General features: G+C 50.0%; 1 protein-coding gene and 1 long non-coding RNA gene across 5 annotated transcripts in view; one reads left to right on the top strand and one right to left on the bottom strand.

The window, feature by feature from the left end:
- The window catches only part of SYK (spleen associated tyrosine kinase), an 85,872-nt gene extending 75,754 nt beyond the window's left edge, over positions 1-10,118 (bottom strand). For both annotated transcript variants that reach the window (XM_058693257.1, XM_058693256.1), the window contains exon 1: positions 9,982-10,118. The gene's annotated coding sequence lies outside the window, so the exon portion shown is untranslated. The remainder of the gene's footprint in view (positions 1-9,981) is intronic.
- Positions 10,119-11,223: 1,105 nt separating this feature from the next.
- On the top strand, positions 11,224-21,217 carry LOC131490804 (uncharacterized). 3 transcript variants are annotated; one of them, XR_009251215.1, is made up of 5 exons: positions 11,224-13,753; positions 14,015-17,420; positions 17,554-17,923; positions 18,140-18,279; positions 18,721-21,217. It is a non-coding gene; the product is annotated as an uncharacterized LOC131490804 (long non-coding RNA). The 3 variants fall into 3 exon arrangements; XR_009251214.1 differs by having other exon boundaries at positions 14,015-17,923; XR_009251216.1 differs by having other exon boundaries at positions 11,224-11,740; positions 16,817-17,923.
- The last annotated feature ends 273 nt before the right edge of the window (positions 21,218-21,490 follow it).

Raw genomic sequence — 21,490 nt, forward strand, 5'->3', positions numbered from 1 at the left:
TCTATTTTTATTCTTTGCTCAGCCTGGAACTTATTTTGGTATAAAAAGTAAAGCTTTCCCAAGAACACTAATACCCCATGTCCCCTTCCTGGATGGGAGATGTGCCTCGTGCCTCCCAGGACCATCCCACGTGTAATTCGGGCTGGTTTCTCCACTATCCCCTGCACCTGTGCCCTTACATCCTGTGGCTCCTGTCTCTCCTTTCCACCCCTGTTTTGCATTGTGTCCCTAAGTTTCTTTTTTTCCTTTTTCTTTTCTTTTCTTTTCTTTTCTTTTCTTTTCTTTTCTTTTCTTTTCTTTTCTTTCTTTCTTTCTTTCTTTCTTTCTTTCTTTCTTTCTTTCTTCGAATCTCAAGGTGGAAGAAAAATGGTAACTTAGGCATTTCAACTTACTTAGCTTTGTTTGGTGCATGTGGACACAATGTTCTGGAACCATCTGTCTGCAACACGCACCTCAGGTGGCTCCCACGCCTCTCCGAGGCCAGGCCCGGAGAGTCCCCTCGTGCTCTTGACCCCAGCATACAAGGCCACCGTGATGAGGGGCCAGACTTCACTTGACCCCCTGTGATGACTGACCCGACATGTCCCACAGATTCCTATGTTGAGGTTCTGAACCCCCAGCACCCAGAATGAGACTTTATTTGGAAACAGTCTGTACAGGGGTGATTACGTTCGCGTGAAGCCATTATGGAGGGCCCTATCCAATGTGACTGGTTTCCTCATAAAAAGGGGAAATTAAGACACAGACACACACCCAGAGGGAAGAAGGTGTGAGGACACAGGGAGAGTACACCATCCACAAGCCAAAGAGACAGGCCCGGGACAAACCCGTCCTGCAGGCACTCTGGTCTCAGACCTCTGGCCTCCAGAACTGTTTAAACCACCACCTTTCGCCTCCTCTGTTTGGGCAACCGCAGCAAAGGAATGCCACTCCTCTCTCGATGGATGCCGACCCGATTTCCAGAGTCTTCTTAGAAGAGATAAGCCAGGACTACCTGGCCGCCGTGTCTTTGCAGAGACTGGCGGCTCCTTCGCGGGCACCCTGCCTGACGTTCTGCCTCTTTTCTAGGGTGCACGCTCTCATGGCAGACGACTGTGTCACAAATGTGGCCACCATCGGACAACACCGAGCCGGAAAACGTCCTTTCTTGCCTGCTCTGTTCCATCCGTCAGGACACCTCGCACTTTCCCTCCCCATGCTCGTGGCGATTCCTCCCCTTGCGGGGCAGCCTGAAGCATAGACCGCGGCTTGGCGGGCCCCTTCGGACATGCTTCCACGTGGCTCCAGTTCACGCTGACGGTGAACTTGGAAGTGAGTTTACCGTGTGTCGAAAAGAGACAAAAAGTAAAATCATCAGATGTTTGCATATTAACCCCTCATTGATTCAGGACTTTTTGGTCCAACTCCTACTGAGTGAGCTTAATTTCCCAACACAAAGCTATAAAGATAGAAACAGCATGGCCCCCTGCGCTCATGCTCTCCCTCTGCCTTCTTGGGTCTCCTCGTGTCCAGGACAGGACCCCACGTCCCCTCACTATGCATGGCAGCAGATCCCTTGTCGGAGCAGCAGGTGACAGTCGCAGTTCTGGACTCCCAACACAGCCGTTGAGGCTTTGCAATGCAGGAACACCCCTGAGCAGCTGGACAAGTCATGTCAGCTCTCTGGGCCTGACTGCTTCTCAGCAGGTGAATCCGATGGTCCCCCAGGTCCCTTCCATTTTAACAGCCCGTGCATCCTTAAACATGCGTCTGCGAAAGTTATGCTTCCGGGCTGGCCACGTTCCAATAATCAGCATGGACGCCACAGCTCAGCCCTCTGCTGGGACACACTCCCTGCCTGAGCTCCAGGCTGCCTGGCCCCGCTCCCAGGGCCACAGGCCACACCGAAGGAGCCCCAGGCCTGTCATCCAGCCCTGCCCTGGTGAGCTCCTCTCCTTCCTCCTCCTCGCTGTCACGTCCTCACATAGCTATGACCATCAGCTGATTGGGGTGGCTAACAACAAAAAAAGGAAGTGGTGAGTTCCTCTTTGAGCGTACACAGCAGCTACAAAGGCAGAGAAAGGAAAGAAACACCATTAAAACTGTCACGCAGACTCTGAGTACATGACCGTGATAGGAGTAAAGGCGGCCCGCTGCTGGCAGATGGCAAGCCCCTGCCATGGCCAAGAGACGGAGCAAGATGGGCCGAGCCCAAAGGCGGAAACCACAGTCCACGTGTAGGCAGGGAGCAGGGGCAGGCTGGGAGCTGGGAGAAGGCCCAAGGGCATGGTGTCCGGGGAATGCCAGAGCCTTGGGTGGGAGGGGAGCAGAGCAACGAGGCGGCCCAACCCCCTCCAGCCCCTCTTCCCTGCTGAGCAGTCTCTGCAGGAAAGACACGCATTCAGAGAGGCAGGGCACGACCACATCCGAGAAGGACAGAGCGCCCCTGCACCCCACACGCTGGTTCCTGCCTCCCCCTGCCCCGTGCATACCTCACCCCTCCTATCTCACGGGGACAGGCTAGGAAAGAGCCACAGAACAAACGCGGACTCAGAAGACGAACTCCTAGGCCACCTTGGGGGGGGGGGCAAAAAAAAGACCAGCCACATCCTAGGATCACCAAGCACAGCAGGAAATCTCACCCTGCATACAGGAGAGGCACAAAATGAGCCAACAGATGAGCCCATGCCAAAGGAAGACAGAGGCCACACAGCAAGAAGAGAATGTCCACACTGGAACCCGTAAGAAACACCACCAACACTGAAGGTATCATTAAAAAAATAAAGGATTGACTATATTCCTTGGAAACTAACCACCTGCTTGCTGCAATACAACAGCCTCGATAGATGGATTTGATAACAGGATGGACAGGGCGAAGATCTTTCTCGAGCCACTTGATGGTTCTGTGAAACACAATTCAATGGGCAAAAGAGGGGGGAAACAAGAATGAAGAAGTGCATTCACTGCAGCTTTGTTTATAATGTCAAAAATTAGGCGGCCAGCTAGCTCGGTTGGTTAGAGGCGATGTGCTAATAATCAAATATCAAAAATTAGCGGGGGGGGGGGGACCCTGAACGTCTATCAGTAAATGATCATATTTTCCAATCTGTGGAATAAAACACAATGATCACGGATAGGAAGACCTCTTCACTCTTCGGCATGCTGTCGATTAAAACAAGAAAGTTGCAGAATGATACTGGTGCTAAGAACCACACACACACACACACACACACACACACACACGCTCAGAGGACCGAAGGCTGGAGGCAAACACACTAGGCTGCCCTCCCACAGAGGGTGCTGGTCACACAGGGGTTACTGGTCCCGGTCTTTTCTGAATTTCTCCCTGATGGACACATACCCGTGCACGTTCTGCATTTACCACCTTAGAAAACGCTAGAAGGTTCTCCCAACTTGGAGGTCAGAGAAACTTAAAAATGCCAGAAGGTTCTCCTAACTAGGAGGTCAGAGAAACTAACTTCAGAAATAGTATTTGGGGGCGCACCTGGGTGACTCAGTCAGTTAAGCGTCTGACTCTTGACTTCGGCTCAGGTCATGATCCCGGGGTGGCGGGATCGAGCCCCACACCGGGTTCCATGCCGAGCGTGGAGCCTGCTTAGGATTCTCTCTCCCTCTGCTGCTCTGCTCTCTTGCTCTCTCTCAAATAAAAAAATAAATTACTAACGAAATCGTGCTTATTCACCCGTGACCCATTTGGGAGTGCTATTATTAGTCTTGCCCCAGACTGTAGGAACACATTCCTAGAGCCGGCCTCGTGGGAGTGGCCGTGGTGGTCATCTGAGTCCCAACCATGGGCCAGGTATGGAGGCTACCCACGTGGCTCTGTGGTACATCTCAGTGAACCCCCCTGTGGTCGTTCTATTCACAGAGATCGAAACAAAAGCTTAAAAACAATGAGACTTGAACCGAGAGGAACTTTGGACCCCTACCTACCCTCAACCGCTGCTGATAAAAATACTCAGTGGCCGTGACTCTGAGGCATCATAGCAATCAAGTGATCCAAACATTCTCAACACTTGAGGTTAAGATAACCACAGCATTCTGCCTCCACCCAAGCAAAGCCTGAGATCTTGTAAAGGGGCGGCAGGAGGCCGCCAATCATTTCACAAAGGGGACCCAGGAGCCCCGATCCCCAGGATGCTCAAGGAACCAACACATCCCACGGCCACGGACGTGTGAGAGTGCTGGCAGGTGCCCTCCCCGCACACGCCCCCTGTACCACGGCTCCACACCCATAACAGCGACCTGCCTGCTCGCCCATATCCCATCCGACACCGCACGACTTGGGCAAAGAAAGCTTCCCTGGGAACACCATTTAAGGTCACATGGCACCTGTTTCGGGACCAAGGGATCCAGACCAGGCATCTGAAAAAAGTGCCGTGGGCTCCCCATTCCCAGGAAAATACATATATGCTCATCAACTGGATAATAAAACATCAGTGTCAGAGCCAATACAGAGGTGGTGTGGAGACTGACCTAAAATGTAGACGACAACTATCACATTGGAGTTACGACATATATTATCTCATCGTATATACATATTTATTATATATTATATATGTATAGGTGTAATATATAACATATATCATATATACGTATGAAATACATAATAGAAATAAAATTTCCAAGGAAATGTTTTCCACAATTATGACAAGGGATTTATAATGGGTAAACTGTACATGACACTGATAAGAGGTGTGTTAAGACCCCAAACGGTAGAAGCAAAGGTCTGACAGACACTTTGTAGAAAATGTATTTAGTCAACCACCTTCCCACCGCAGGCTTCTGATACGTGTGTGGCGGGGCTGAAGAAAAACCATCAGACTCTGGCAAGAACGAAAAAGGCTCCAGGAAAAAAGAAAAATGGAACTGATCGATTGCTTGGTATATTTGACACAGTGAGAAAGCGAGGGGGGCACGGTGAGTTTTGTGTCGGAGAGTTGGGGAGACCATTGTAACAGGCACAGAGCCAACCGGGAGAACACAAAAGCAATTGTTCGCCCAGGAAAAACAACCAAGGGCAATAAATTGGAACTATATCGCACACCTTGCTTTAGCAGTAAGTATCATCACAATAAATACCAAATAGGCTTCTTCACCCCAAATGACTGCACGACTGTCATGGGTGGTGGTCTGGGAAGGCCCAGGGCTCCCTTCTCACAGCAGGAAGTTGGCAGACACAGTCTAGAACTGATACATCAAAACCAAAGAACAAATGAGCCTATTGTCAGGAAACGCGGTGGAAAGTTCTAGAAGAAATAGCCAAAAAGATGAAAAGGATTGCTTTGGGGAACAGCACTAGAGGGTGGGAACGTACTGCTATAAACGAGAATTTAATAAAAACCAAACTCAACTCTAGTCACACCTAAACTGTGACAAGTCGGCAGAAACAGCGTTAAGAAATTATCAGACGGACCAGAGCAGAATGATTTCCCAGTTCTGACAAACAGCTGTAGTGGGACAGTGAAGGTCACACGTTGGACATTCAGATGCCCTTTGCAGCCCAAGCACAGCATAGACAAACAAGCCAATATCTAAATGGTGGCTCTTCCCAAAACTAGGCTCTGGGCCCTCGGCCATCCCTCCCCACCCTGCCCACTGACTGTCCTGACCACGCCTGGGCCTCACTTACCCTGACACCAGCCTTGGGGCGCTGTTGCTGGCTCAGCCTGAGTCCAGATGAAGCCTCTCTCATCCAGCGGGCCAAGCAGGGAGCTCCGGGCCCTTCTGTCCCAGGCCCCCACCAGGGCTCCAGCACAGCACGGAGGGGTGGTGCCTTCTCCGGCTTCAGGAACCAGGACCCCAGTGTCACAGCAGGTACCCCAGGCCAGTGGATGCTACTCACCAGATACCATCTGTCACAGAAGCTGTTGCCCACCCTCCTTAGTAACTGGGGTGTCACTGCTCTCCCCTCACTACTTACCTCTTCCTCCCACCAGCAGCCCTTGGTAGCCTCCAGAAACCATTTCTGGTGGTTTCCAGAAATGGAAGAATCAAGATAGAGTCATTTTTGATTTGTTAAACCCACTGTAATACGACCCCAAATAGTCTTTTTCCTACTGGTATCTTTGGCCTTGGCTAATTGTGACTGTGATTCCAATCCAACCACCTTTCAAGATTCATCGAGCAAAACTTACATAATTAAAGGTCAAAGGCAGCGCCAATGGACGCAAGCTAACACTTTGTCAGGCAAAACTGCAAGCTCATAGAACGTGTCCCTGCTATTAGATCATCGAAATGAATGAATGAAGTTTTCCTTGAATATCTGCTCTCTAGTTTTGTATTAATCTTCCCACAATGCCTCGGTCAAAAGCAAGACAAAACAAAAATCTATTTGTGACAAAGATCAACTTGAGACAATGTCAAGTCCAAGGAGAAAAAAAAAAAGTTCAGCATGTGACCATTTAAAAAAAAAATTCTCGGGGCGCCTGGGTGGCTCAGTCGTTAAGCGTCCGACTTCAGCTCAGGTCACGATCTCGCGGTCCATGAGTTCGAGCCCCGCGTCCGGCTCTGGGCTGACGGCTCGGAGCCTGGAGCCCGCTTCGGATTCTGTGTCTCCCTCGCTCCCTGCCCCTCCCCCGCTCATGCTCTGTCTCTCTCTCTCTCTTAAAAATAAACATTAAAAAAAACAGAAATGGAATAAAATGTCGAAACTTGCGATTGGGGGAGGGAGGTGAGGGGAAAGGAGGTGAGGATCCGGGGCCGTTGGAAAAAAAAAATCTATACAGTGACAGTTGAGAAAGCAAAAATTAGCTTGGATTGTAAAAGTGCCCTGCCATCCTTCAGGCGCAGATAAGGGACAGAGAGCGAGCCAGCTGAGAAGAGAACAGGAAACACACTTCAGCGACACAGGGTGGCCGCACTGTCTGTGTGTTCTAGCTCTAACATCATCGGCTGCCAGAATACTTGCTGTTGGAGAACAGTTTATCAGCAAGGCTGAAACGTCCTCTTCTCCCTTGGATCTACACCGTGAGAGCTATCGCTGAAACTTCAGCTCAGTCTTGCTGTTTCAGACTTCCCGAAAAGGGGAAACTGCCCATTGAATTGCAGGAGGTGTAGTTACTGGACAGTAGAAATGCAATTTATTTTCAAAAGTAAACGGTAGCACCAAGGAGTCTCGTAGGGTCCCTGAGTCCTAACGCGGAAACGCTCTGAAAAACACGGTCTTGAGGTAAGTTTTAGGGAACCTCGCTTAGTGACAACATCTGCCCTAGACGGACACACGGCTATTTATAGTCTGTTTATTCCACTGGGGCAGACGAGTCAGTCTGTTGGTGCAGACAGCCGAACGGGTAAGATTACAAGGTGCTGTCCAGCGGAGTCGCCAACATGGCGGCAGCGTGCACACAGACCTTTCTAGATTCGGAGAAACCTTTTGCTCAGTGCTGACCGTGAGATTCCAAAGTTGAATTCTAAATTGCAGAAAATCCAGGATTCCAAAACATACCTTAGCACAAGGGTTTTGGAGAATAATTACGGACACGCTGTGTGCTGCATGAGTGACACCCTACAAAGAAGTCTTTGGTGTAAAAACAGAGAAATCAGAGGTGTCTGGGTGGCTCAGTTGCTTAAGTGTCTGACTCTTGACTTCGGCTCAGGTCATGATCTCGCAGTTTGTGAGTTTGAGCCCCGCATCGGACTTCACACTGAGTAGGGGGCCTGCTTGAGATTCTCATTCTCTGTCTCTGGCTCTGTCTCTGCCCCTCCCCTGCTTGTGCTCTCTCAAAATAAATAAATACATATTAAAAATAAAAAAACCAACAACAACAACAGAGAAATCAGGGGCACCTGCGTGGCTAGTCGTCTAAGCACCTGACTTCGCCTCGGGTCATGATCTCATGGTCCTGGGTTCCAGCCCTGTGTTGGGCTCTGGGCCGACAGCTTGGAGCCTGGAGCCCTGTTTCGGATTCTGTGTCTCCCTCCCTGTCTGCCCCTCCCTGCTCATGCTCTGTCTCTATCTCTCAAAAATAAATAACATTAAAAAAATATAAAATAGGGGCGCCTGGGTGGCTCAGTCGGTTGAGCGTCCGGCTTCAGCTCAGGTCACGATCTCGCGGTCCGTGGGTTCGAGCCCTGCGTCGGGCTCTGTGCTGACGTTTCAGAGCCTGGAGCCTGCTTCCGATTCTGTGTCTCCCTCTCTCTCTGCCCCTCCCCTGTTCATGCTCTGTCTCTCTCTGTCTCAAAAATAAGTAAACGTTAAAAAAAAATTTTTTTTAATATAAAATAAAAAAACAGAGAAATCAGACCTGCACTTAGATTTTTCAATATGAGCCTGGAGAAGGCTAACGTGAGTTGTCTCTGAGACAAAGATCTAGCAATAAAATTATCTTTCCATCATTCCGTTTCAGGAAAGGTAAACACCTAAAATATACACCTCATTGTTTATCCTAGCTTCCAACATTAAAAACTTTCTACTTATTAAGACCGCTTATAAAATCCTCCATATGGAGGTATACCACATACAGAGAATACAAACCAATTTCTATTTTGCTGCAACATTTCTCTAAATACACCCAAGGTATGATGTAGATGGAACATGACTTGATAAAGTAATTTTAACAGCCAAGATTTCTCATTTAAAACACCTAATAACTCTATAAGTTAAAAAAAATTTTTTTTGAACGTTTATTTATTTTTGAGAGACAGAGTGAGACAGAGCACGAACAGAGGAGGGGCAGAGAGAGAGAGGGAGGCACAGAATCCAAAGCAGGCTCCAGGTTCCGAGCTGTCAGCCCAGAGCCCGAGGCAGGGCTGTAACCCATGAACTGTGAGATCATGACCTGAGCCGAAGTCCCATCCTTAACCAACGGTGCCACCCGGGCACCCCATAACTCTACAAGTTTTTAAACGTTTTAGCTCTAGGACAAATGTATTCATGCACTGTCTGGACTTTTTTGGGGGGAAGGGGTGGGAGTGGGGGTGGTGGGCACACCAATGAATTTAATTGCATTTCACTGACACGCTGCCTGTGTAGGTAGCAGCAACGGATCTGTTCTTACGAAAACGAAGACTTCAGAGGCTAGAACCATCTCCATTTCTTCCGGGAATTCCAAGTCCTCACAAGATGAACTCCGTTTTCCCTAGAAGATTCAGGAATGGACATTTACCACTCCTTCCTACTCAGGGGCAGGCTTTCAGGGTGCAAGGAAACGAACAGCTAACTTCTGCTGAAGTTTTGCGGGGGATCAGTGGAACCTTTGGTGATTCAGGCAAACTCAGAAACACAACTTGCACCAGCCTGCAATGGAAAAAGATTCCCACTGCCCCTTCTCCGATGACCGTCTCTCTGGTTCTCCAACATTCGAAAACACCCAGAATCGAATCCCCTTTGCAGTCACGGAGGGCTTAAGGTTTTGGAGCCACGTTGCCAAGACCGTGTTTAACGCAAACCTACGCTGTCCTACAGAGAACCTCCTTTCCTTCTCCGAGTCACGGACTGGCTAAGGAAGCTACTTCACCATGAAAATGTGTCGAAAGGCGCGATCCTGCCGAATTTCAGCGGCGGCTCAGAAAGTTTCACGTTTTTACGCAACTGCCCTTTCTTTCCGTAGGAAAAGCCGCGTATGCGTTAAGCCCCCCCCCCCTCCCCGCCCCGCGGGCATGTGAGCATCCGCACTGGGATACATACACACGGTGGAATTTTCCAGTGACTGCGGAGACGGCCCAACGAAAGCGTGCGCGTCCCGCCCGGGTCCCCCGCGCCCGCGGCTTCCGCACCCCGGTCGCCCGGCCCCCGACGCACCCGGTTGAGCGGGGGGAGGTAGGGATCCAGCACCCGCCCGTTTTAACTCCGAACATTCGGACTGCCCTCGATTTTCAAAGGCCGAGGGCCCCCCGCGCGCACCTGCCCCGCCGGGTGCCGGGGCGCAGACCCCGGCCCGGGGGGTGGGGGTGGGCAAGGAGGGCATCCCCCCCCCGGCGCGCTGGTGCCCGCGGGCGCCGCGTCCACGCTGCCGGGCCCAGAGCGCGCCGCACACCTACCTGTGCCAGGTGAGCCGAGGGCGGGGCGCGGGGCGCGGGGCCGGGGCGGCTCGGGGCGCAGCGCGGGGCCGCCCGCTCCTCCTCGCTCCTCCGGCCGCTGGAGTCGCCTCAGCCGCCCAGCGCGAGGCGCTTCCTCATTTTCGGCAACTTCCTTAACGCGCCCGGGCAGGCCCCGCACTTCCTCCTGGCCGCCGCGCCCCAGCGCCCCGGGCCCGCCCAGCAGCCCGTGCGCCCCAGTGCCTTCGCGCCCGGGGCCCGCCCCGAGAGTCCGCCCCGACCGCCCCCGCGCCCCCCGACCCTTCCCCGACCCCTCCCCGTCGCCTGTGCGCCCCAGTGCCCCCGTGCCCGGGTCTCGCCCCGAGCGCCCCCGGCGTCCCCCGGCCCTTCCCCGGCCGCCTGCGCGCCCCGGTGCCCCTATGGCTGGGTCCCTCCCCGAGCGCCCCCCCGCGCCCCCGCCGCCCGTGAGCCCTGGGGCCCCCAGGCCCGGTCCCGCCCCAGCGCCCCCAGGCCCGGGTCGCGCCCCAAGTGCCCCCGGCGCCCCTGCGCCTGCCTTCCAGGCACTGAGGGCCTGCGCTAGGGGCCTTCCTAATCAGACCAGGGGCGCTACCAACAGCGGGCCACCTGGCCGGCCTGGCCTGCCACCTGGCTGTTTGAAGCAGCGGTCGCACTCAGGGGCGCGCCCAGTTCGCCTTGTCGTTGCGTGGGAAAAAGAGTCGTGTTTACTGTGCCAGGCATTCCTGGTCACCAAGCCAGGGCGCCCCTGCTGATCTGAGAACACAAGGCCTCCGCCGTCCAGCCAGGTGGCCTTGTGCTGTCTGTAGATGAGCAGCAGACTTCACCGCGCCCCTCTGGACGGGCCCAGCGCGTCCAACGCGGCCGCTTTCTGAAGGCTCTCATTGTTGGAAGGTTCTTGACCGTGAGTTGAACTTGCTTCTTTCTACCCACGACCGACTCTCGGGCCTCGACCTAAAGAAATTAAGTCTAACATCTGCTGTAGTTTTTTTTTTTTTTTTTTTAATTTTTTTTCAACGTTTTTAAATTTATTTTTGGGACAGAGAGAGACAGAGCATGAACGGGGGAGGGGCAGAGAGAGAGGGAGACACAGAATCGGAAACAGGCTCCAGGCTCCGAGCCATCAGCCCAGAGCCTGACGCGGGGCTCGAACTCACGGACCGCCAGATCGTGACCTGGCTGAAGTCGGACACTTAACTGACTGCGCCACCCAGGCGCCCCGAGCATCTGCTGTAGTTTAAATACATGTTTTAAAAACACCTGCCTAAACTCCCTCCGCCATCCCCCGGCCCCACTTTTTCTATCGCACAGCCCCTTTGAAAACCTTGCTGTGAAACAGTTCCCAGGTCCTCCTCTTCTTGGTAAGAGCAGTCGGCAGTACGTGTCTTAAAAGGCTGTGCCCCCAGCCAAAATAAATAAATAAATAAGTAAAATCAAAATAAAGTATACAGTGCGTTAGATTATAATCGCCATGGAAAAACACAAGGTGAGAGGAGCACGGACGCTCACCGGAACCCAGTCTCTCCCACTTGGCCGTTCTCTTCCGTACATTTTTGTCATTAAATGTGTAACTCAAGTGAAGGATTTTTACTGTATTTGCTATATTTGTTACGCATTAGTTTTGCTTCCAACAGCAGTTGAAGCAGTCGGCACTCTCCAAACACAGGCTGCACAGCTTGCAGACAGGAGGTTTCTGGAACGTGCAGGCTGTTGTTGGACGTGGACAATGAGGACCAGCTTTGCATCTGTGTGTGAGAGCAAACACCGAGCTTCCTAAGATTCTGTGTCCTCAGGGGCCGTTAGTGGAGATGAGGTTCTAGGTCTGTCCCCACACGCCTCCCTTTGGCATTGCTGTGGTCGTCTGCAGCTTTGAGTCATTTTAAAGTTAATTAGCGTGCTTCTAGGGATGTTGGAAAAAAAATGTTAAAATCATCACACAAATCTCCAGGGAAAAAAACCTATCTAAAAGACAATTGAAAAATAAAATCTTTAGGGGCTTGCTCATTTGGTTAAGGCTCAGACTTCGGATCAGGGCCTGATCTCACAGTTGGTAAGTTCGAGCCCCACGTCAGGCTCTGTGCTGACAGCTCGGAGCCTGGAGCCTGATTCGGATTCTGTGTCTCCCTCTCTCTCTGTCCTTCCCCTGCTAGCGTTCTCTCTCTCTCTCTCTCTCTCTCTCTCTCTCTTTCAAAAATAAACACTAAAAAATACACCCACACACATATATATGTATAAAATCTTTAAAAATCTTTAAAAATGACTAAATAAATAAAAGTCAACACATTTCTGCCAGAACTTTCTTCTCTCTTCCCCAGTGTCTTCTCCCTTTGCTCACTTGGCTGTTAACCCTTCACGGTAGTAAATCTTAGCTGTGACTATATTCCGGGTCCAGGAGGCCCTCCCAGTGAAACTTTTCACCATGTTGGTCTCGGGGATTCCCCACACAGTCACTGTTTAAAGGCTCCTGTCCCCTGCAGATTCTTTCTTTCTTTCTTTTTTTAATTTAAGAATAGCAAATGTGTTCCTTTTCTGGTGTTGCTGTATTAATGGACATCTGAGGTCTCCATAGCTGTTCGTCTCTTATGTTTCCACCTGTTCTTGCTCATGACCAGGCTTCCTAGTGCACTTGGCTGCATTCTCTGTGAACCACTTACTGTCTTTATTATTTTTTTAATTTTTGTAACGTTTATTTATTTTTGAGAAAGTGAGAGAGAGAGAGAGAGAGAGAGAGAGAGGAGAGACAGCGTGAGTGGGGGAGGGGCAGAAAGAGAGGGAGACACAGAATCCGAAGCAGGCTCCAGGCTCTGAGACATCAGCACAGAGCCCGACGCGGGGCTCGAACCCACGGACCATGAGATCATGACCTGAGCCAGATGCTTAACTGACTGAACCACCCAGGTGCTCCAGCCACTTACTGTCTTTAAAAAATTATTTGTGGAGATTCGTTGAGGAAGACGTTTTCTTTCAGAGACAATTTGCTTTTGTTTCTGTCAGAAGCCCGGGGTAAAACTAGGGTCTGGACAACTTAGGGTCAATTCTCAGCTTATGGTTCTTCTGGACCACCTAGGCGACAGGAATTTGGGCTGGAAATTTGGGCACTGTTTGCTTACAGGTTTTCAAGGCTTCACATCTTCTCTTTCTGCTCCGGGCTTCTTTTTGTTTCTCTTCTATCTTGGAGTCGGTGCTTCTGGTATTTTGTGCCTTTCCCTTCCTTAGGAGTTTATTCCATCGCTTTGGTGGAACCAGCTGTCCGTTTGTTTCCCTAGATATATGGAAGTGTGTATTTTTTTCTGAAAGATTTTTAAGTGTTTATTTATTTCTTTTGAGAAGGAGGGAGGGAGAGTGGGGGAGGGACAGAGAGAGAGGGAGAGAGAGTCCCAAGCAGACTCTATAGTGTCAGTGTGGAGCCTGACTCCGGGCTCCATCCCAAACTGTGAGATCGTGACCCGAGCGGAAATCAAGAATTGGGCAGTCAACCAACTAAACCACCCAGGCGCCCTTGGAAGCAGGGATTTTATTTTATTTTATTTTATTTTATTTTATTTTATTTTATTTTATTTTATTTTTAGAGAGAGAGAGACAGAGTATGAGTGGGGGAGGTGCAGAGAGAGAAAGGGAGACAAAATCTGAGGCAGGTTCCAGGCTCCAAGCCATCAGCACAAAGCCAGACACGTGGCTCGAGCTCACGGACCATGAGATCATGACCTGAGCCGAAGTCGGACGCTTAACTGACCGAGCCCCCCAGGCGCTCCAGAAGTAGGTGTTTTTTTTTTTTTTTTTTTTGTTTTTTTTTAAATTTTTTTTTTCAACGTTTTTTATTTATTTTTGGGACAGAGAGAGACAGAGCATGAACGGGGGAGGGGCAGAGAGAGAGGGAGACACAGAATCGGAAACAGGCTCCAGGCTCCGAGCCATCAGCCCAGAGCCTGACGCGGGGCTCGAACTCACGGACCGCGAGATCGTGACCTGGCTGAAGTCGGACGCCCAACCGACTGCGCCACCCAGGCGCCCCCAGAAGTAGGTGTTTTAAAGAACTTCCGTAGCCACAAAGTTTCTACCGTCAAGTTTGATGGTTTGAACTGTAAAGAATTCTGTTTACTTTTGTTTACAATTTTGAAGTCATCGTTCTATCACTTTCTTGCTTTCAGTCTTATGTCGAGAAATCCAAGCCATCCTGATCCTGTGTCCTTCACCCTTTTTCTTCTTATTCCAATTCTCTTTAGCAGGGTGGCTGCTTCAGTGCCGTCACCTTGCGCTAATTTGGCAGTGTTTCTCCGGAACTTCTGTTTCGCTCTGCTCCTCTGCGGGTGACAGCTCCTGGATTCCTACAGCAGGTCCTTTCTCCCCGGCCTCGTATTCCTTTCATGCCTAATTTGCTATCGTCTTCGAGCACGGTGCAGGGGGTGGGCTTAGCTGAAGGTCAGGGGCACCGGCTGGGCTCCTCTGTCCCGCAGGACCCCGGGTCGGAGGCAGGAGGCCCCGCTCCTCCCCGGCAGAGGGAAAGGGAAGAGCTTCCCCACTCCTTGGAGCGCCATTGGGTGTCAGTTCTGTTCCCCAATCAGCATGGGCCCCGAGGCTTCCCGCTGGTGACACGAAGCCATGCCCCGATGCTGATGGTTCCCCGTGAGCCCTCATCCCCACCTCAGCCATTTTCACCGCCCCATGGTCAACACTAAGAAATACGCAATTACTCCCTTTTATCCTGTCAAGATTTGAGCGAGAACTGCCAGGATTTTGTAGACTCACCAGATGTAGTTTCTGGGAGCTGGAGGCCTGACCTCACCGTGATCCTCTCCAACTTCTGTTTTTCTTATGAGCTAGCACTTTTCCAAGTTCATTTCGTTGAGTGGTTCTCCTTTTCTTGTTTGGTTGCTGTTAGTAACTTTTACATTTTTGTTTTCCGCCGGTCCCTCTTTTTCTTGGGGAGACGTGAGAGGGAGAGGGAAGTTTCTTTTGACTTTTTCTAGATAGTGGGGCCCTGAAGATTTCACCACCTTTATCCGGAATTTAATGACACACATTTTTTTTTTTTAAGTTTATTTATTTTTGACACAGAGAACGAGTGAGCGTGAGCTAGGGAGGGGTAGAGAGAGAGGGAGACACAGAATCGGCAGCAGGCTCCAGGCTCTGAGCTGTCAGCACAGAGCCCGACGCGGGGCTCGAACCCACGAACCGTGAGACCGTGACCTGAGCTGAAGTCGGACGCTTAACTGACTGAGCCACCCGGGCGCCCCTAATGACACACATTTTTCAACTTTAGGTAGATGTATTGAACGTGTAGAATATACACCGTACATTTTAATATTTAGAATGCGGGCTTCACATTTTTCATCTCTTTCAAGTTAAAAAACACAAGTTACACGTGATCCATCTATCAGGATGCTTTAGCTTGCAAACAAAAAGACTATTCAACTGCACCTATTGCCATGGTAAAATTTTATTGGCACAGGAAGGAGTAAACTCCAGAGGTAGGACAGCATTTAGTGCATTTTGATACAAACTATTTGACTTGGAATATAAGTCACAAAACGCGAAATTCACCATTTTAACTGTTTTAAAGGGTAGGGATACCTTTTTCAAAGGGAACAACTCAACCCTATTTGTCCTTTGAAGCAAGCTAATTTTGATAGGCCAGCGCTGCTGAATCTCAGGGATGCCCCCCACTGGTCACCTCTATCAGCGAGAATACCACGGAACATGGAGAAAAAGCCTCCTTCTGCTGGATTTCCTCCACCAATTCGACTGGGATGGGAAAGTGACCTTTTACCTGCAAATGGCGGGCTTCCTCCTTTATTCTGTTGTCAGTGAGGTTTCGAACAACAACAATAAAATAATAATGAAATAAATAAATAAATAATACGATAATTAAAAAAAAGAGAAAAGTAACTTAAAGACTAAGGATAGCACTTGAACTTGGATTGCGTGGGTTTGTACACGGTGGTGATAACACCGGTGGGGGCGAGAAAGCACAGGCATTGTTCCGAGGCTTTCCCGGGCATATGTGTGGCTTCTCTGGGCACCTCTGACTTCTTATTTTTAGTGACATTCAAATCAACAGACAATTACTGTGTGCCTCTTATTGCCAGGCATGATGCTAAGCACTGGAGATTAAACAGGATCAATATCTTGGGGCTCCTGGGTGGCTCAGTCGGTTAAGCCACTGACTTCGGCTCAGGTCATGATCTCAAGGTCTGTGAGTTCGAGCCCCACGTCGGGCTCTGTGCTGACAGCTCCGAGCCTGGAGCCTGCTTCCGATTCTGTGTCTCCCTCTTTCTCTGCCCCTCCCTGCTCCTTCTCTCTCTCTCTCTCTCTCTCTCTCTCTCAAAACTAAGTAAACACTTTAAAAATAATAAAAACATAAAAAAGATCAAATATCTCAACAGGTGACAAAGTATTTGCCTAAAAGGTTACCCTTTAAAAATATAATTACTTAATTGGAATTCAATTGCAAGTCAATTTAGTTAACTGTAAAGCAACTAACTCGAGCAATATGACATTATTTTAGGATAGTCTTCCAATGCAAAGCATTAAGTGTGTTGGCATGTAATCCTATTAAATATTACTGCTCTGGGAATCATAGTCTATTTTAATGAAAATAGAAAATAATACGCCTAGAAACAAACAACAGAAATGATATTTTCTAGTTCAAAATATGTTTCAGCTCCACGAATGGGCATTCCCTGCTTGCTCGTGCGTCTAGCCTATTGATTGATAAGGTTTGAAAACTTGACAGATGTGTATTTTCAGATCTCACCTGGGGTTGAGGTCGCTACACTGAAACTCAGTTACGAATGAAAACTTTTCATGCTTTTCATTTATGCAGATGGCCAACAGACACACGGAGAGATGTTCACCATCACTCGTCACCAGGGAAATGTCAATCGAACCACAATGAGATACCACCTCACACCTGTCAGAATGGCTAAAATTAACAACTCAGGAAACGACAGATGTCGGCGAGGAGCTGGAGAAAGGGGAACCCTCGTGCACTGTTGGTGGGAATGTAAACTGGTGCAGCCACTGTGGAAAACAGGGGAGAGGTTCCTCAAAAAATTAAAAAGAGAACTACCCTATGATCCTGCAATTCTGCTTCTGGGTATCTATCCAAAGCACACGAAAACACCGTCTCGAAAAGATAGGTGCCCCCCCTGTTTGTTGGAGCATGCTTTACTATGGCCAAGATAGCATAGATAAAGGAATATTACTCCGCCATAAAAAATAATGGAACCTTGCCATTTGCAATGGCATGGATGGACCTCGGGGGCGTCATGTTGAGTGAAGTAAGTCAGACAGAGAAAAAGATACCTTGTTGATCGAGCATCATACAGCATTAACACTCGGGTCTATTTCTGGCCTTTCTGTCCTGTTTCCTTCGTGGATTCTCAGGTCTCAGATTCTCCGGTTTGGCGTGGAGGACACGAAGGAGGGTGAGGGAGGGACATGGTCCTCCAGTTCACGGCTATCAAACAGAGAAGTGGGGCCGGTGTGGACACCCCGCCATTCTCTAATGGAGATCTGCTTCGAGTGTTGCGTTTTTCTGATGTTTCCGGTGTCCTACAGGAGGGTGTGTGGCTGAACAACGAGGACAGACTGCTCTACACTCTACGTCTTTGTATAGACCCTGCTGGGCACGCGTACGTATTAGAAGTGTGTTAAACCGTAACTTGTGACGTAGGATGTGTTTATGTCAGTGGCCAGTGGGTGTTGTCGTTTGAGTAACAGATTTCACTTGCTTTCCTCCTTTTGGTGTTTGACATTCTAGAGACCCCTTGATAGGAACTGTACATCGGAGCGACGTTTCTGTGAAACGAAACAGATGCACCGACCACACGGAACCGATCCTGTTTACCTTGCCCGCTGTTACGAGGACCGCGGCTTGCGAGGCAACGTATAAACACGTTCTCTGCTCTGACCTTCTGAATTAGAGAAGGTACGTTTTGCAGCATGCTTGGACCCTTGAGGATTTAGATGGGATCGCACCCGGAGGACAGGCAGCTTGGGGCAGCAGGACACAGAGGGTGCATCTGTGTCCTGTGTTCCCGCCCTGCTCCTGGGAGCTGCCCAGGCATCAGCCCTGGTGACCAGGAGGGTGTGGTTTGGGACATCCCAAAGGCATCCCTCATTCTGCACTCTCCCTACTTGTCAGAGCTGCATGGAGGGCTGAAGACGTCCTGAGCACCCGAGCGCGAGAATACCTCAGCATCAGAGATCAGGGAGAAGAGCCACATTTCCATCGGACTGGACGGTCCCCTGCTGTCCACCGGCCTCGGCATCTCTGCTCTCCAGGTGGGTCTCAGCAGACAAGCGGCAATGAGAGCTCCAAGGCCGTTCCTGGGTGTGCAGTTGCAGGAGGGGAGGGGGTCTGTTGTTTCCTGGTGAGAAAGGCAGGGAGATGAGGAGGCGGCCGGCCGGCCGTTGGGCTCAGGGGAGCCGGCATCAGATGGGCACCTGCAGACCCATAGCAGCAGCTGAGATAGGAGGTGGTGGGTCCTCCAGCCCCAAAGCCCGGAGGGAACTCGGCTCCCTCTGGGCCTTGACCAGCGGTTGCGTGAACCTCCGGCTGTCTGTACTGACCCCACAAACCCGCTGCCTTCCCGCCCCAGAGCTCAGAGCCCTCGGTCAGAACAAGCCCGGCCCCATGAGGTGGCCCCCACATCTAGAAATGTTTTGTCATCTCAGGGAAAGGTTTTTAATAAGAGCTTTTACTTATTTATTTTTTCCTCTTAGACATTTAAAGACACTGTCAACGGCATCCGGGATTGGCAAAGGACAGGTGCAGGTCAGATCTGGCCGGTGGCCTCCCTTACCCAACCTCTCGTGGCAAGAATGGCTTTTACATTTTTATTATTATCAGTTTATACATTTTTTTGAAGTTTATTTATTTTTGAGAGAGAGACAAAGAGAACGCGAGCAGGGGAGGGGCAGAAAGAGAGGGAGACAGAATCCGAAGCAGGCTCCAGGCTCCGAGCTGTCAGCACAGAGCCGGATGCGGGGCTCGAACCCACGAACCGTGAGGTCATGACCTGAGTTGAAGTCGGACGCTCAACTGACTGAGCCACCCAGGTGCCCTGTTTTTACATTTTCAAAGGGTTGTTAAACACACACACACACACACACACACACTGAACAAAGTAGGCCGTGCTCCAGAAATTCTACATGGCCCCCCAAACCTCCCAGTTTTACATTTGTTTCCATACAGAAAAAGTGTGCTGGTCTGTGTCGTAGAAAGTCTACATTATTCAAGGAGCTTACCAAGTAAGAGTGCCAGCATCGTGCATCGTCCTCTACCTGAATTCCTTGCCAAGTCAGAGCAGGAGGAGAGTGCAGCCTTCCTCATTAAGGAAAACGACAGAAACAATGTAATCGGAAGTTGGAAAGCACGGTGGAGTCATAGGACTGAGCAGCTATGGGGAGCTGAGCTACCCAGGTCTTAGGGAAAAGAAATACAGGTCTCCAGACCCTCAGGGCCCACTGAGGCTGCCTGCGGTCAGACGCCTGCTACCTTCTGCCATCCACACCTCCTCCGGGCAGCCAGAGATTAGGTCTGGGCTTATATTAAATCTCAGGTTAGGGGAACCTGGGTGGCTCAGTCAGTTGAGCGTCCGACTTCGGCTCAGGTCATGATCTCGCGGTTCGTGAGTTCGAGCCCCGTGTCAGGCTCTGTGCTGACAGCTCAGAACCTGGAGCCCGCTTCGGATTCTGTGTCTCCCTCTCTCTCTGCCCCCTCCCCGCTCATGCTCTGTCTCTCTCTGTCTCTCAAAGGTGAATAAACGTTAAAAAATTAAATCTCAGGTTAAATATGAGCTATTTGTCATAAGCTTGCCCACTCTTCCTCTTTTCTATAGAATAATGAGAGGAAGGAAACAAAAACCATAAAAGGCAAACAGTTCTATTTTTCTCTCACTGGAAGGAATGCTACTACATGAACTTTGTAAAAGGATGAGTCTATTCAAAAACGTTATGTGCTTACCTAGCAGTATTCGGTTCAAACATCCAAACCCTTAGTTTCAATGTGTGGTGCTCACTTTAAGTTCTCAAAATTATATTAAGGTTTTAATGGTTTTGAAATTGTCCATTTTCTCTCACGGATGGCAATGAGAAGGAGGTTTGTTGATTTGTTTCATCTTTGGGCATCTCAAATGGGGATCTGGATTTGAGTACACACGAAGGGATTAAAAATGCATTATTACTCAGCACACAAAACAAATTTGACTCAGAAATACAGAAATAAATGGAAATCCGTCCTTTATTTATTTTTAAGATTTTATTTATTTATTCATTTATTCATTTTAAACGTTTATGTATTTATTCCGAGAGAGAGCGTGCACGCACCCAATGCGTGTGAGCAGGGGAGGGGCAGAGAGGGAGAGAGGGAGAGAGAGAATCCCAAGCAGGCTCTACACTGTTAGCACAAAGCCTGATGTGGGGCTCAGACTCACAAATCGTGAGATCGTGACGTGAGCCAAAACCAAGAGTTGGATGCCTAACCGACTAAGCCACCCAGGCGCCCCAAGATTTTATTTTTAAGTAATCTCTGCACCCAACGTGGGGCTCGAACTCACAACCCAGAGATCAAGAGTCACATGCTCCACTGGCTGAGCCAGCCAGGTGCCCATCTGTACTTCATTTATAATAAACTTTTCCTTTTGGAATAATTTTATTTGTGGAAAAGTTGCAAAGATCGTTTGGACCATGGCCGTGCCTCCTTGTCCCGGCTTTCCCTGACATTAGCCCCTTATAACCGCGGGGCCTTGATCCCCAAACGTTGTCGTGGTCACAGCTCTGTGAACTACTCTACGGCCTTTGTTCAGACGTCACCGGCTCCTCCATGGATGCTCTTCTCCTGTCTCAGCGTCCAGTGCAGGACCCCGCGGTCACTCAGAGTCCCCTTCGTGTTCAACTGCACCAATGACAATAACGTCTTTATGCTTGGGATTTGAAGCAGGAAGACTGACCTCCTGCGTTTGAAGCTCCCTTTCCAATCTGATTTCCTTTGATTCTAATACAGAAAGACTACATGAGAGAAAGAGACGAAAATTTCCCCTGCTTATGTTAAAGAGCTTTTAAGTAACCAGGGATCGCCAGACGTCCAGCCCATACTGACAGAAGGAAACCCTTAGCTATCTTTCTTAGAGATGCAAAACTCCTGTAACTGGCAAGTTCTTCCTACATTCCAAATTAAGTCCTTTCTGTGGCCGTGGTAAAAATTAAAAATGTAATCGTGGGTGTGGCTTGACCTGTCCTGAGGGTCAGGGACCTGGCGGGGGCCTTGGTGGCCATCGGAGGAGAGGGCGAGGACCACAGGCGGGTGGTCTCCAGCTGTGGCAGGAGAGACGGTGAGATCTGGGGTGGTGGGGGGGGGGCTGGCTTCTCCAGGACACCCCTTCTGCTCGCTGTGCGAGTCGGAGGGAGGCCTGAGGCTGGTGACGTCTCTGCTCAGATCAGCCTCACGCAGTGTGGATAACATTGGACCTGGTTTAGCTGCAGATGCCTGGAA

Source organism: Neofelis nebulosa, chromosome 12 (genome assembly GCF_028018385.1).
Source record: "Neofelis nebulosa isolate mNeoNeb1 chromosome 12, mNeoNeb1.pri, whole genome shotgun sequence".
Lineage (NCBI taxonomy): Eukaryota > Metazoa > Chordata > Mammalia > Carnivora > Felidae > Neofelis > Neofelis nebulosa.